This window comes from Spea bombifrons, chromosome 5 (genome assembly GCF_027358695.1).
Source record: "Spea bombifrons isolate aSpeBom1 chromosome 5, aSpeBom1.2.pri, whole genome shotgun sequence".
NCBI lineage: Eukaryota > Metazoa > Chordata > Amphibia > Anura > Pelobatidae > Spea > Spea bombifrons.
In genome coordinates this window covers 106,125,712-106,139,500 of record NC_071091.1, presented here as the reverse complement: position 1 = coordinate 106,139,500, position 13,789 = coordinate 106,125,712, and the positions used below count along the sequence as shown (strand labels likewise).

Below are 13,789 nucleotides of genomic sequence, written 5' to 3'. Positions count from 1 at the left end.
GGCGGGGCCGACACTTTTATAGGGACTTCTGCCTGTCAATCAAGGGGCGGGACGTTCGGAAGAGCGTTGTTTCCTTCCCTTCGGAATAGCTTTATTTAAAAACGACATCTTGACAATTATTAGGAAGCCGTCGGAAAGTAGGGTGATACAGAACAGCTAGACGGGATTCGGAAATCCCGGTGGCGATTTAGATTCCCAATTGGGGTATTTTGCTGAAGTTGATACCTTTCAAGATCACATAAACTTTCAGGAGGTCTCTTCTTCATATGGAATTCCATATGAAGTAAGCAGTCTCTATCGTGCATGCAAAAAAAAGTAGGGCTGCAACGACCAATTGATAATAATCAATAATGAAAATTGTTGCCAACGAATTTCATTATCGATTAGTTGAACCGATTTTATCAAATATAAGATGAGGGTTTTTTCAGAGAAAATGCCCCCGTTTTATAATCCGACCTCAAATAGAGGTTGGATAATAACACTAAGATACAGATCCCCCGCAGCGCTGCAGGGGACCCGGATCCTTCTCTCTGGCAACCCGTCGGGTGTCTCCGCTACTGTCCTCCACTTCCAATGGAGCACTGGTGCCACATGACCTCCCGGTGCCCAGTCATAGAAGCTCCAGCGAAAAGTACCGGCCAGCAGCAGAGGTTGCCTACACGCATCACGCAGACATTCACAAAGCTGCCCCTACTAGACACCAAGGAGTATGGTGCATGGGGGGGCAGAGTGGCATATAGGGGGCTATAAGGCTTATCAGGGGGGGCACAGTGGCATATCAGGGGGTATAAGGCATATAGGGTATATAAGGCATATGTGGGGAGGGTGGAGTGGCATGTCGGGGGGTATGTGGCATATCTGGGAGGCAGCGTGGCAAGCCTTGGCTCAAATGTGCATAACTGGGGGGCAGGTTGGGAAATAAAAACAAGGAATTTTTATCAAAGTTTTTTTATTCTGCTGTTTGTTTTTAACATCCAGTTTGTTTATTACATTTTTTAAAATGAACTAAAAATTTACATTATTTTTTTTCCCGATTGATCGAAAAAATAATCGGCCAACTAATCGATTGTTCGGTGAAGTCTCTTTCCCGCTCCGACCTGGAGGTACGGCTAATGCCCTCCCGCCACAGCACAACTGTTCCTTTACACATACCTGGGCAGGGGGTAACTTTGGGGGGTAATGAGTCTGAAGCCCCAGTATTCTGGCCAGAATATATAGTCTGTGGGCAGATTTTTTTTGTCAGGTTCCTAGGTTTGGTTGCACGTTATTTATGCATTTATACCACCAGCAAAAACATTTATTCATGGACAACACAATAAATCCTTAATATTGAGACGGAATGTTCCAGTTTTTGAGGGTTGAATGAAGAAGCAGCCACCCTGGTATCCCATCACTGGAATGCTTCTAACTCCCTGGGGTAAAGATGGGCAGGAGCTGCGGGATGAGAGAAAGTAAGAGGAGGGAATGTCAAACTCTGTAACGGACGCGGGTTTTCCTCCGCCTTGTGCTCGAGTGGGAAAGGATTGGGTCATTGACACATTTTTGGAACGTTGGGGGAAATTTAGTCCTGCATCAAGGGACTGGACGTGCCGATCTGCCCGGGCCACATGCTTTACTAGAGTTTCTGCTGCATCTCAATCTCCGTTCTTATGCTGAGGGATCAGTTTTGTTTTTTTTAACATGGGGGAAATTTATTCCTGTACCAACTGGTCGGATGTGTTGTTCTTCCCGTGCCCTCCCTGCCCCCTGCGGGACCCTATGCTATACTGCGGGGTGGGCAGTTACTGTTGTTTATTTCTAATGATGGGGGAAATTCAGTTTTGAACCACATGGCTGGATGGGTCTGCCAGCCAGTGCCTGCAGTGTCCCCCACACCTCAATGTCCTTCCTTGCTCTGGGGAATCTTTTTTTCCTGATATGGAGGGGGCTTACATAGTCTGCCTCTGCAGCTCAATCTCCTACCTTACTATAGAGAATCATTTTCTTCTAATTTTAGGGGAAATTTAGTCCTGTGCAATCTGTCTGTCAGTGCCTGCCCTGTGCCCTGCCTCTGCGTTGCTAGATCTGGATGTGTCTTCTGCTGCAGCTCAATGTCCTTCCTTACTCTGGGGGATCAATTCTTCTTCTAATATTGGGGGGGGTGTTCCATTTTGTACCTTTTGGTTTGATGTGTTTGTCTGTCCGTGCCTGCCCTGTGCCCTGTCTAATCTCCTTTCTTGCTGTGATGGAACAATTTTGTTAAATATGTTTTTCCATTTCTGGGGAAATTCTGTGTCCTTTTCCTCTGGGGCTGGATGTGTGTACCTGCCAGAGTATTCCCAGTGCCCTGCTGCTGCTACTACTACTACTGCTGCCGTATCACCTCCCTTACTCCGAGGGATCAATTCACCAAATGGTCCAATTTTGGGAGAAATCCAGTCCCATAGCATGCTGCTGGATGGCTGTATCAGTTGGTGCGGTGCTGCTGCTGCTCCTGCAGTCCAAAACTGAGTTTGAGTCTCTTCCTAAAACTCAAGATGCGGCTGCTGGCTGTGAAAGGTGAGTCCAGAAGGTGGCAGGGGACCCCTCCATTGGGAACACCTCCCAAATTTTGTTTCTGAATCAAAAAAGCTCTCCGAATTTTGTGTGAAAGGAAAAGCTGGAAAGCAAAACTCGTCCGAAAAGAACTCTGCAAAAAGAAAACAAACTTTTTGTCGGAATCGATGTTACTCGCCGCGCACTTCTGGGAGGAAGCAAAATATTAGCCCGGTGCGGAGGGCTAAGACAGAATGGGGTGTGAATGGGGGTAAGCGCTTCCTCCTTTGCATGTCCTTGCACCAATGCAAAGTCTCCAAACCACAGCAAATATCCTTTTAATGTCTGGGAAAAGGTAAAAATAGTCAAATACACCAGAAATCTTCTTGGCGATGAACCCTGGTGAAATTAGGGCTCGTTGAACAGGCTCCTTAAATAATTGCGTTGAGAAATTCATAGTGAATTTAGAAACATCAGATTGACCCAATTCTGCTCGTCTGACCTGCTCTTTTTTCCTTTATCAGTTTTGGGTCTCACCTTAAGGGTAGCCATATGTCTATCCCATAAATGTTTTAAATTGCCTCACTGTTTTAGCCTCTACCACCTCTGCTAGGAGGCTGTTCCATTATCTACCACCATCTCAGTAAAGTAAAACTTTCCATCTCAGCCTGTGATCCTCTAGTTTTAGATTCCGGTCTCTTGTAGTAACTTTTCTCCTCCTTTGAAATTACATAATTACATAGTTACATAGTTACATAGGCTGAAAAAAGACATGCGTCCATCAAGTTCAGCCTTTCCTATATCGGTTAATTTGTTGCTGTTGATCCAAAAGAAGGCAAAAAACCCCGGCTTCGCTCTTTCCAATTTTGCACTAACCAGGGAAAAAAATTCCTTCTTGACCCCAAAATGGCAGTCAGATTTCTCCTTGGATCAATAAGCTGTTTCCCCATAATTAAAGATTATATCCCCAAATATTATGTTTTTCCAGGTATCCATCCAGTTGCAGTTTAAACGTCTGTACAGACTCCGATAAAACTACCTCTGCAGGCAGAGAATTCCACATCCTTACTGCCCTTACTGTAAAAAAACCCTTTCCTCTGCCTCAGACTAAATCTCCTTTCTTCCAGTCTAAATGCATGACCACGCGTCCTGTGCATAGTCCTGTTTATGAACAGATTTCCACACAATGGTTTGTATTGGCCCCGAATATATTTATATAACGTTATCATATCCCCTCTGAGGCGACGTTTTTCTAAACTAAACAGATTTAAATTAGTTAACCTTTCTTCATAACTATAGCGCTCCATTCCTTTTATTAATTTTGTAGCCCGCCTCTGCACCCTTTCTAGTGCTATGAAACTTCCATTCAGTCCTTTATTAACCCCTTTATGTAGTTTAATGTCTCTCCCATCCCCCGTCTCTCTTCTCTCCTCCAAGCCTAAAGCAGGGGAGTTATATATATATATATAATGTTAGGAGCATCAGAAATGGGGTATATTTGGGAAAGGGGATTCCAGGTGCTGACACACCTTCATCTAGGTGTAAATAGTTTAAATCCACGTAGCTCGAATAAGAAACAAGAAAATGCCTCTTTGATAAGAAAATGGAGGGTTTAATACCGCGATGAAGCCTGTGAAAGGCTCACACACACAGGGTTACATTGGGAAAGAAGATGCAACATAGATGTAACGAACTGCAACAAGAATGTAAAGATTGGAACATAGGTAGGGATCAAAGGATTTCCAGTTTTATGACGCCCCCTAAGGTGTCTGACAATCTGCATGCTACCTCCACAAGCAGCAGATCCTGGAAGCTGCGAGGTGCGGCCCCCATGGACACGTCGCGGTGCCGTGTGTTCTCCAGCAACGCACCGGCCATCCTTGTGGTATAAAAGAATACAAGACTCATCAGACCGGCCGCCTTCTTCCATCGCTCCACGGTCCGGTTCTTCCGCTCACGTGCCCGTTGTAGGCGCATTCGGCAGCGGTCAGCATGGGACTGATCTGCGGCCCCAAACTGCGATGCTCTGCGTGTTCCGACTCATTTTTATTAGAACCAGCAGCCTGCCACCCCCACGTGCATCAATGAGCCTCGGCCGCCCATGACCCGGTCACTTCTCCTTCCTTGGGTTGCTTTTGACCCCTGTAGCCCGGGATCCCCCACAAGAGCTGCACTTGTGGAGATTCTGTGATCCGGTCGTCTCCCAATCACAATTTGGTCCTCATCAAAGTCACCCAGATCCTTACACTGCCAACTTTACCTGCTTCTAACATCAAGTTTGAGGGTGAAATGTTCACTTGCTGCCTAATATATCCCCCCCCCCCACTGACACGCGCCATGATAACAAGTGAGAGTGCATGTGTATCTATATATATATAGATATAATGTTATGGCTGATCTGTGCATATATTAATTTATATATAGTGCCAACAGTTTACGCAGCGCTTAATACAATAACATACACACACACACACATACATATACATATACAAACACCATATTTTTTTTTGTTTTTTTAAAAACGCTCTGAAAGATACCCCTCGTCTTATATTCGAGGTCATCTTATAATCGGACCTCAGAGAGGTCTGACTATAAGAATAAAATCCAGATCCCCCGCAGCGCTGCAGGAGACCCAGATCCTCCTCTGGAGGCAGAGTGGCATATAGGGGGTATAAGGCATTTCTGGGGGGACAGAGAGGAAAGCCTGGGGGCAGATGTGCATAACGGGGGGGCAAGTTGGCAAACAAAAAAATTTCTCAGTTTTTATTAAACATGAAAAAATAGTTTACATTAATACTTACTAGTAAAACTTTTCCTATAGGGTAGTCTTTCCTATTCAGGCTTTTTTCCCCAAAAATATTCATATCTTCATCTTATAATCGAGCAAATACATTATATAATGTTATGGCTGATTGGTGTGTAAATATATTATATATGCTCTTATAGTATGTGCGGCATTAAGCCTCATTAATACGTTTCCTGGTAAGTGCACTTTTTATTTTCATTCAAGAATCAAAACGGTTTCCATAAAATCCCTCACTTGGGGGCATCTTTAAGGTACAAAAAAGCTGGTATTCCTCAAGGGGCCGTCTGAGTGTCAAACTACTACCCTAAAGGTAGCAGGGAAAAGGTGGAGGTAGAAAAGCGGATATGGAACGGAGGGGTGCAGATGGAGTGATGGAGGTCCGGGAACTTTTGGGGGTCTGCCCAGGGAGAGCTATTCACAGTAAGGACTACAACCACAAACAAGGAACGTGACAAGCGCCGGCGTTTGTGCGGAAAGACGGACAACAGTCGTATTTAAATTTTTTATTTTATCAACATACTACAAGAAGAAGAAAAAAAGAAACTTAAAACAGGTTTTACATAGAAAATATTGTCAGGTTACCCAACATTCACATCAGTCTGAGATCGGCTACAGCATTTGGAGCTTTCTGGATAAAGCTTTAATATTCGCAAAACTGAAATAATGAGGAAAACCGACGGGGGCAGAAATAAGTCAGTGAAACATTTTATTGCAAAAATAGTGCAAAAAACTAGTTATTGAAGCGTAAAAAAAAAATAAAACCAGTTAACCCATATTCTGCCAGCAGGGATTATATCGCAGAGAACCTGGCAGTGAATGGTTACAACCGGACCTGCATGATTCGACGATGTAAACTCCATTCCAATAGTAACAGCCGGAGCAAATTTTTCCAAATTTCGCAACTGCGGCCCCTTTAAGCGGTTGGCTGAGGGTGGTGGAAGTTAGAGTGCCAAAAAAAGGCCACAGCCGCACAGAACCAACTTACAGCATAGTGCGCCGGGGTACGACTAAACCAACTGAAAATATTCATACAATAAATGGCAATTTTTCCTCCCCTTTCAGAGCAATCACACAAGAAAGGGGTGCAGAAGACAGGGCACGCCATTTTTTTTTTAACTGTAAGGGGACCTAAGTATAGCCAATAGGCAGCTCTGCAGCTTTCTAACTACAACTCCCATGACACTCAGCAACTATTAGCCTATGTATAGGCAAGCTAGTTCATCAACAGCTGATGTGATACATATTGGCGGCCCGTGATACATACGTTGTGCCACAGAGCATAGACAGCAGGCAGCGGATGGAGAGTACATGGACGCAGTGCCCAACGTCAATGCGTAGGTCGAAAGGCACTGCAGATCCGGGGATGGGGGGGGGGTTGGGGTCGTGGAAGCCACAGCCGCAAGGCAGTGTGTTGGAAAAATAAAAGTACATTATTATTTAGGACTTAACGTTCACATAGAAATACAAGTTAAAAACTAGTTCTCGGAAAAAAAAAAATTATACAAGAAAATAAAAATTCATAAAAGGTTTACAATGCAGCATTTTCAGGCTTTTTTTTTTTTGAGGTACCTACATTTATTCACGTTTTTTTTTGCCCAACGTATTTGTCAGAATGTATATAACACCGTCCGTGTACCGATCCGAATTTGGGACATATTTTGAGAAAGTGCAATAATGCTGATAAGTTACATCTGCAGCATAGTAATGTGTGATTAGTTTTAGTTAATAAAATATGTATTTATATATAGCTTACACAGAGCTGATGATACAAATTTCAAAACACAAAAAATAATAAAATTAAAAAAAAAAAACCAAGCCACTTGACAGTTCCCATATAGACAAGTTTTGTGGCAAAAATAAAATTAAAAAAGTTATATATATTGGTCTTATGCTGGCACACAAGTTTTAATTTTTTTAATATAAAATAAGACTGCAGGATTAAAAAATAAAATTACTGGATAAAAAGGGATTTCAAGTAAAAGTCATAGTCAAGGTAAGTTATCTTATAGCCAGTCTCATCCAGCTTTGTAAGGACGTGATTATAAATAGTTTTAGGTAGATAAAATGTGTGTCTGAAACGGTCTCGCGATACACTGGGAGAGAGAAGAGAAATTACATTTTTATAGGATTATTTTGCCATGTTTATGATGTGTCAGAAGCAAAAAAAGGCACAAGGGGTTAAAAACAAAAAAACACCTATTTCTGCTTTTAGAAAAAGTTGCATTGCTTGGAGGACAAAATCGGTATACAGAGTATTATGATATCACGAAAGAATATGAAACCGAACCGGTCCGTATTAATGCGATGCTAAATCCTATTGGCTTTGAAATTTGGTCATTTTCGGCCTTTTCTATGAATAAAACGATTTAAAAAAAAAACAAAAACCAAAAAAAAAAAACGCATACAGAGGCTGGAAAAGTGAAGAGAGCGTAGCACCCAACTGCCAGAGACCCCAACTGCCAGAACCCGATGATAAGTTCGCCGTTACCTGCCCCGCCGCACACAAAGCCCCGCTCTGACAGTAGAGGCAATTACTGAGGTAGCGCACAACTGTGGCCAGTTGGCTGGCATTTTCCTTCCCGTTTGGGGCAAACGAAAGCAAGAGCATCCCGGGCAGAAAAAAAAACAAAAAAAACACAGGACCGTCGGATATGGCACAATCTCACCGTACACCAGATATGAGAACGCGGAAACAATCTCATTGGCTGATCCTGGGGCAGCGAACGCACCGCGCACGTCTTCTACTCCACAACCAACTCAAACAAAGGGACACAAATAGACATTCTCAGATCATACGGAAGACGTTTGGCTTTCCTGTAATATTTGATAGTGCACCCCTCCCCCCCTTTTGGAAGACCCATATGTTAAAAGTTGCCATTCCACCTCCTAAAAAAAGGCCTGTGATTTGTCAGGAATGTCATGTGGCACAGAAACAAGCACTGATAGGTTGCCATAGAAACTTCAACATCTTAAGGTTTGTTTTATTTGGCTAAACCTTTAGAATGTAATGTCAGATCTGTTAAGGTTCTTTACACAACATTCTAAAGAGGTCACCGCGTTTTGTATGAGTGGAGCAACACCTTTCATTTCAGAAGATAAACACCTACAAAGTGTTAAAAAAAACAAAACAAAAAAAAAACGTGGCTTTTCAGCCCATTTGCGTCGAAACCACAGGGAACGCACAAATACTCCAGGAGGGGATTTTTCCTTTTATTTTTGACTGCAGACGGAAGGACGTTAATAGGTATTTTTTTTAAACGTGTTGGGGCAATTTAAGAGCGGGACGCGTTCAGTTAGTTTGGCTGTATTCAGAGACCACCATGCGTGGCCAGTGAACGGGGGGCGCTAAAATAAAGGTCTACTGCATGGTGAGGCCAAGAAGCTCATCGGAGAAGAAGAGGCTTTGATAAATTTACATATTTACCCGACAGCTCAAAGCAGATAGAAAGCATCCATCAGCGCGTAAGGTGGTTTCATCTCAAACAACGAAAGGAGTTCTCTATTGAGTGAATCGAGCTTCCTCCCGCAGTAACGTCCGACGCGTTTCAACATAACTCTTGGTGCCAAAGTCTTAACAGTCACATCCAACAGACAGATGGAAACAGTCCTTTTACAAGTCTTTTACTTGGCATTCCCTGGTAGTATACAGAGAGACGCCGGCAGGTTAGAAAGACCGACATGGGAAGATATGGGGGGGGGGGATCCTTTGTAACACAAACTAGCAAAACATAAGAAAAAAAAAGTGCTGCTTCCTACATCTAGGGTAAGACGACCACCACAAGCCACCCCACAGCTTGGAGGAACTGTAGAAAAGATGGTGCTTGTGGGATAGCCTGGAACACGGCCATGATACCAGTATAGACACCAGATAAGAAAAACCCAACGACCATGCGCGCTACCATGGAACAAACAGACAAGCCCACAGAGAATGCCGGCCCGGTGACTGCCAAAGGCAGACAATCGTCACTGTAACCCAGAGAAGCCACTTGGGACAACATGGGGCTCCCTCAGCATTCTCAACCAAAAACTGAAACATTGTGGCATCGATATGGCGCGGACAAACCGTCGGGAAGGCAGAGACACCGATAGAAGAGGTCTACCTGGCTCCTGGGATTTATCCAGCCCTGGGCTAAATATTCATATTTGGTGCATTTTTATAAACTATTCCTTTTTAGGAGCCATTCACTGATTACAGCACAAAATCTTTCAGGGAGCAGAAGGACTCTCGTAATATGGTTAATGGGCCATGTAAACAAACACACTAAATAAATGTATATACAAAGACACCAAAGCTAATTGTTTTACATAAAAAAACGACTATCTAGATAAAATACGACGTTTAACAATACTACAGTTTTGTGTACAGTTAAAAAAAAAAATAGCACCTTGTTAGTGTTTCAATTGTAGATGGGGGGGATACCCTACTTTTTATCGTGAGAATGAAACACCCAGCTTTGAAGGGGTTAAGAAGGAATGGGGGTCACTGTAGCTTGCATTAAGACCCAGAAAGATGTAGGGTGAAGATTATAGCAACCCGCGAGCTGCCAAACAGCCAAGCAACACGACTGCTCGGCCCCCGGCAGCTGGGGGGTTAAAAGTACAAATACCCCCCTCTGATATTTCTATATAAATGTAAGAATGGGGCGGTCAGATTCCATCGAAAGGGACATTCCAGCCATCATATGCACTTCTGAGTGGCAACTTTAAATGACCCTCCCCCCTTACCCAGTCATCAGTAACCCCTTAGCTGAACACTTCTTCCCCGTGGGCTAGTTTGAGATTCCAGGGGGTATAATGAGACCCCACGAGCATGCGCGGAAAGGCACTCCCACCGATTTTATTATTATGCATACTCAGCATTATTTCTAACTAACAATATTTGTTAATTATAGCGACATTGACCCGGATCTCCAGTCTACCTTCCAATCAATAAAGAAACACGACTATTTGGCCGACATTAACCCCTTAATGACAAAGCCCGTACGTGTATGCATTGTTTTCAATGGGTTTAGGGACCGCCCATTGTCCTTAAGGGGTTAAAAGTGTAGTTTGATACGGATTTATATCACTTTTTCTACTAAACAAACACCCAAAACGATCAAACTGCTGCGTATTGCTGGCTCGGCTGAAACCCGCGTGCCGATGGGATGCGCGATAAAGATTTTGTTCGTCGAGCACGTAAACATTAACCATATTTAATCCAATGCTGGTTATTAATCACATTGAATGGGGTCGCTAATGAAAGACCGTCGTCTTTAGAAAGGAGTTTGTAGGTCTAGAGGAGCCCCGAGATCCGACGAATCTTTGGCTAGACTGTTAGCACCGCAAAGTTCTCTAAAGACTGCGACGGAAGTAAATAGTCACTGATGTAAAAGATTCTGGTAATGCCAACAAACTAAACAACAAAACAAAAAAGTCTGCCGATCCAACATTAATATCCCACAAAAAAACAAACAAAACAATTGAATTAAATGCGCTGGACGCAGAATGCAGTGCGGAGCGGAATGTGGAACTCCAAGCAATCGGCTCAATGCTCTGCGATAGTGAAAAGTAACCATGATTAAAAACCATTAAGAGTTTCCTTCCTAACTTTACAGACATCCCTCCCAAAAGCATCGCCTGTCAATCACACCGAAACAGCAAGGACCTGCTTTAAAGCAGGAACGCAGCAAACGCCATCCGCTGTTCTTCTATTACATCATCAGACAATGCCTTTATTAAAAGGCAATAAAAAGCAAAAAAATAAATATGACATTGTTAGAAACGGGTAAGGACAGGAGTTACCCACAGAATCCGCATCAGAGTGGTGAAACTCCAAGGATTAAATCAATTGGGAACACTAAGCACGCAATCAATTGAACTAACTTGGAGCGTCAGACAGCAGCGGGACGCTCGCCAACCTAAAAGCCCGACGGGTTCCGAGAGCCTGGAGGATTGGAGCTGGACATCCCATAGTGTGGAGAATTACGTGAAAAGTATACGGATTCAGTAGAATTTCATTTTTTTCCCCTTTAAGGAAATTACAGAGTTCTGATCAGGAGATTATTATGCAAACAGAAATAGAGTTAATGGTAAAAACATTAGAAATCAATGGTGTGCATTATAGTTTATGAATTAAATGCACTAAAATATTTACACTCGTGGAGATATATATATATATATATATATATTATATGGTTAACAGCACTGATACATTTTATAGTAATTAAGTCTAATTCTTTGGACAGGCATGAGAGTGAGTTTGCGTTTATTGATCACTGATCGTGAAGGGCTGATGCCAATGAGCTTTCATCAAATGGGAGGAAAAATAATATAATTTGGCGATTCCATAAATTGTAAGAACTGCAATTTTTTTTTCTAATGAATGCTGCCTTGGGGTCTCTGCTTCTTAAACTACAACTCCCATGACTCCCGCACACAGTGTATAAACAGTATTTAGAGTACGTACAATAATCTAATCCGGGCAAATCGCCCCCACTTTCAGATTATTTTTTTTATTTTATACATTAATCTGCAAGAGTCATTAGGAATTATTATAACAAATTCGCCCGTCATCAGCCTGTAGACTCAAAGGACAGCATTAACGTAACCGACTCTCGCTTCTATTGCTCTAAACTAGACCGACACGAGGGGGAAGCAAAGAACCACCTCTTTCGAAAATTTATCAAAAAAAGCAGTGAATTTTATTAAAATAAAACCTTTGCCCCTCTCAGGGTAGCCAAGCCATTCCTGGAGCGCTACACGCCGCTGCAGCCCGACGTCGCCATATTCACAATCAGCGCTCTCCGAGCCTCGTATCACAGTGAGCTGCATATAGAAGACATGGCCCTAGAACTTAAAAAAGCCATCACTTGCATATTTACAAAATTAATTGAAGGCGTTGAGGTGCAGCACCGTCCAGCTGCAATAATTTACCAAATAATGCATAGTTTTTACAATAATAATTAAAAAAAAAACTCCACGGCACCGCCATACGGCGATGGAGATGGTTAACGACGTTTGGCTTGCCACGGATTTTGATCTGATACACAGATGCATCAATGATTTCTCATATTAAGCGGCGAGCCTGCCTAAGGTATACGATCTATACCCGGAGGATGGGGGGGGGTATACTCATACACACTTCCGATAACGCCACTCGCCTGCCCAGAGTTCCCACTACATTTGTAACACTAACTCACCGCTGATCAGAAATAATGCCAAGTGCCCCCGGTGCTTCGAAAACATACCCCTGCGATTCACAAACAGTCTGAGCGGGTAATAGAATCCTTCCGTCATTCCACTGCAACAACGTAACAGCAAAGTATAAAACTAACACACAGCGAGGTGGGATTATAAAGCGAGAAGTTACCAGTACAAGAGGAACACGTGAAATTAGAACACTAGAAAAAGGATAAGGAAGAATTAAATTAAATTGAAATTGCGTAAAAGAACAGGGAGCAAAGTGCGGTGCGGCTCTCGACGATTAGAAAGCAATGAATATCTATTATGCCGTTCAACGCGACCGTGTTTGTATTTGCCTGCGGAAATGCATCACGGTGATCCTCTGCGCAGACGTTACCTGCGTACCGACGGCAACCTCTGCTGCGTTTCTGTAAGCGCGCCCTTTCAATGCATAGATTTTAGATCTAACTCTTTTTGGTGCAGCACACTTCTAATATAAAGACCGACTCTAAATACGCCAACGTTGCCACCAAAGCCACGTGTTAGTGCGAACGGCCGGCCTGCAGAAACGCAACGCCGAGTACCGACGGTGCAGGAACGTCGGCCACTTGCATAACGCTTAATGAAAAAGGCAGGTTTGGGTCGTAATAAAGACGCTGGATGTTTCTATTAAAGCCCAGATCAAGGCAATAACCCGCTAGACGGTTTTTAACCCCTCAAGGACAATGGGTTGTCCTTAAACCCATTAAAAACAATGCATTTTGAGCCCGTACGGGCTTTGTCATTAAGGGGTTAATTTATCTACTTGATTAACGCTTCACTGAGCTATGTGAAGTGATGCCTCGAAGCCCCTCGCTTACATACAGAGGTTTCTACTTGCAACCAAGGGACCAAAAGGAGAGACAGCCGGTAAAGATAGGAAACGTATTAATTTAGACAACATACCCGAGACCAAAACAGAGGACAAAATGATATTATTGCAGGAAAAAAAATATATATACTTTTGTCATCTATGACATCACATATTGCATAATGCTAGAGAGAAAAGGAAAACCCCAAAAAGTAAAATCAGGTTGCATATAAATAACTGGCACATCCGAACACCATGGATGCCCCTAAAAACACCGAGACGCCACCTCTACGTTTACATTCAATGCCTCCCCATCCATAAATACCCTGACTACGTTTTTTAAAGAGAAAATTGTACAAGTGAACAGTCCCGCTATATAAATAAATTGCATCACGTTAGGGAAGGTGGGTCCGTTTAGGGTTTTAGGGGCTGGCCAGGCGTACGGGTTATAACCC

General features: G+C 43.1%; 1 protein-coding gene across 1 annotated transcript in view; it reads left to right on the top strand.

Annotated features, from left to right (window-relative positions):
* Nucleotides 1-12,755: 12,755 nt before the first annotated feature.
* The window catches only part of TRAPPC9 (trafficking protein particle complex subunit 9), a 242,591-nt gene continuing 241,557 nt past the window's right edge, over nt 12,756-13,789 (top strand). The window contains exon 1 of the mRNA XM_053466161.1: nt 12,756-12,764. The gene's annotated coding sequence lies outside the window, so the exon portion shown is untranslated. The remainder of the gene's footprint in view (nt 12,765-13,789) is intronic.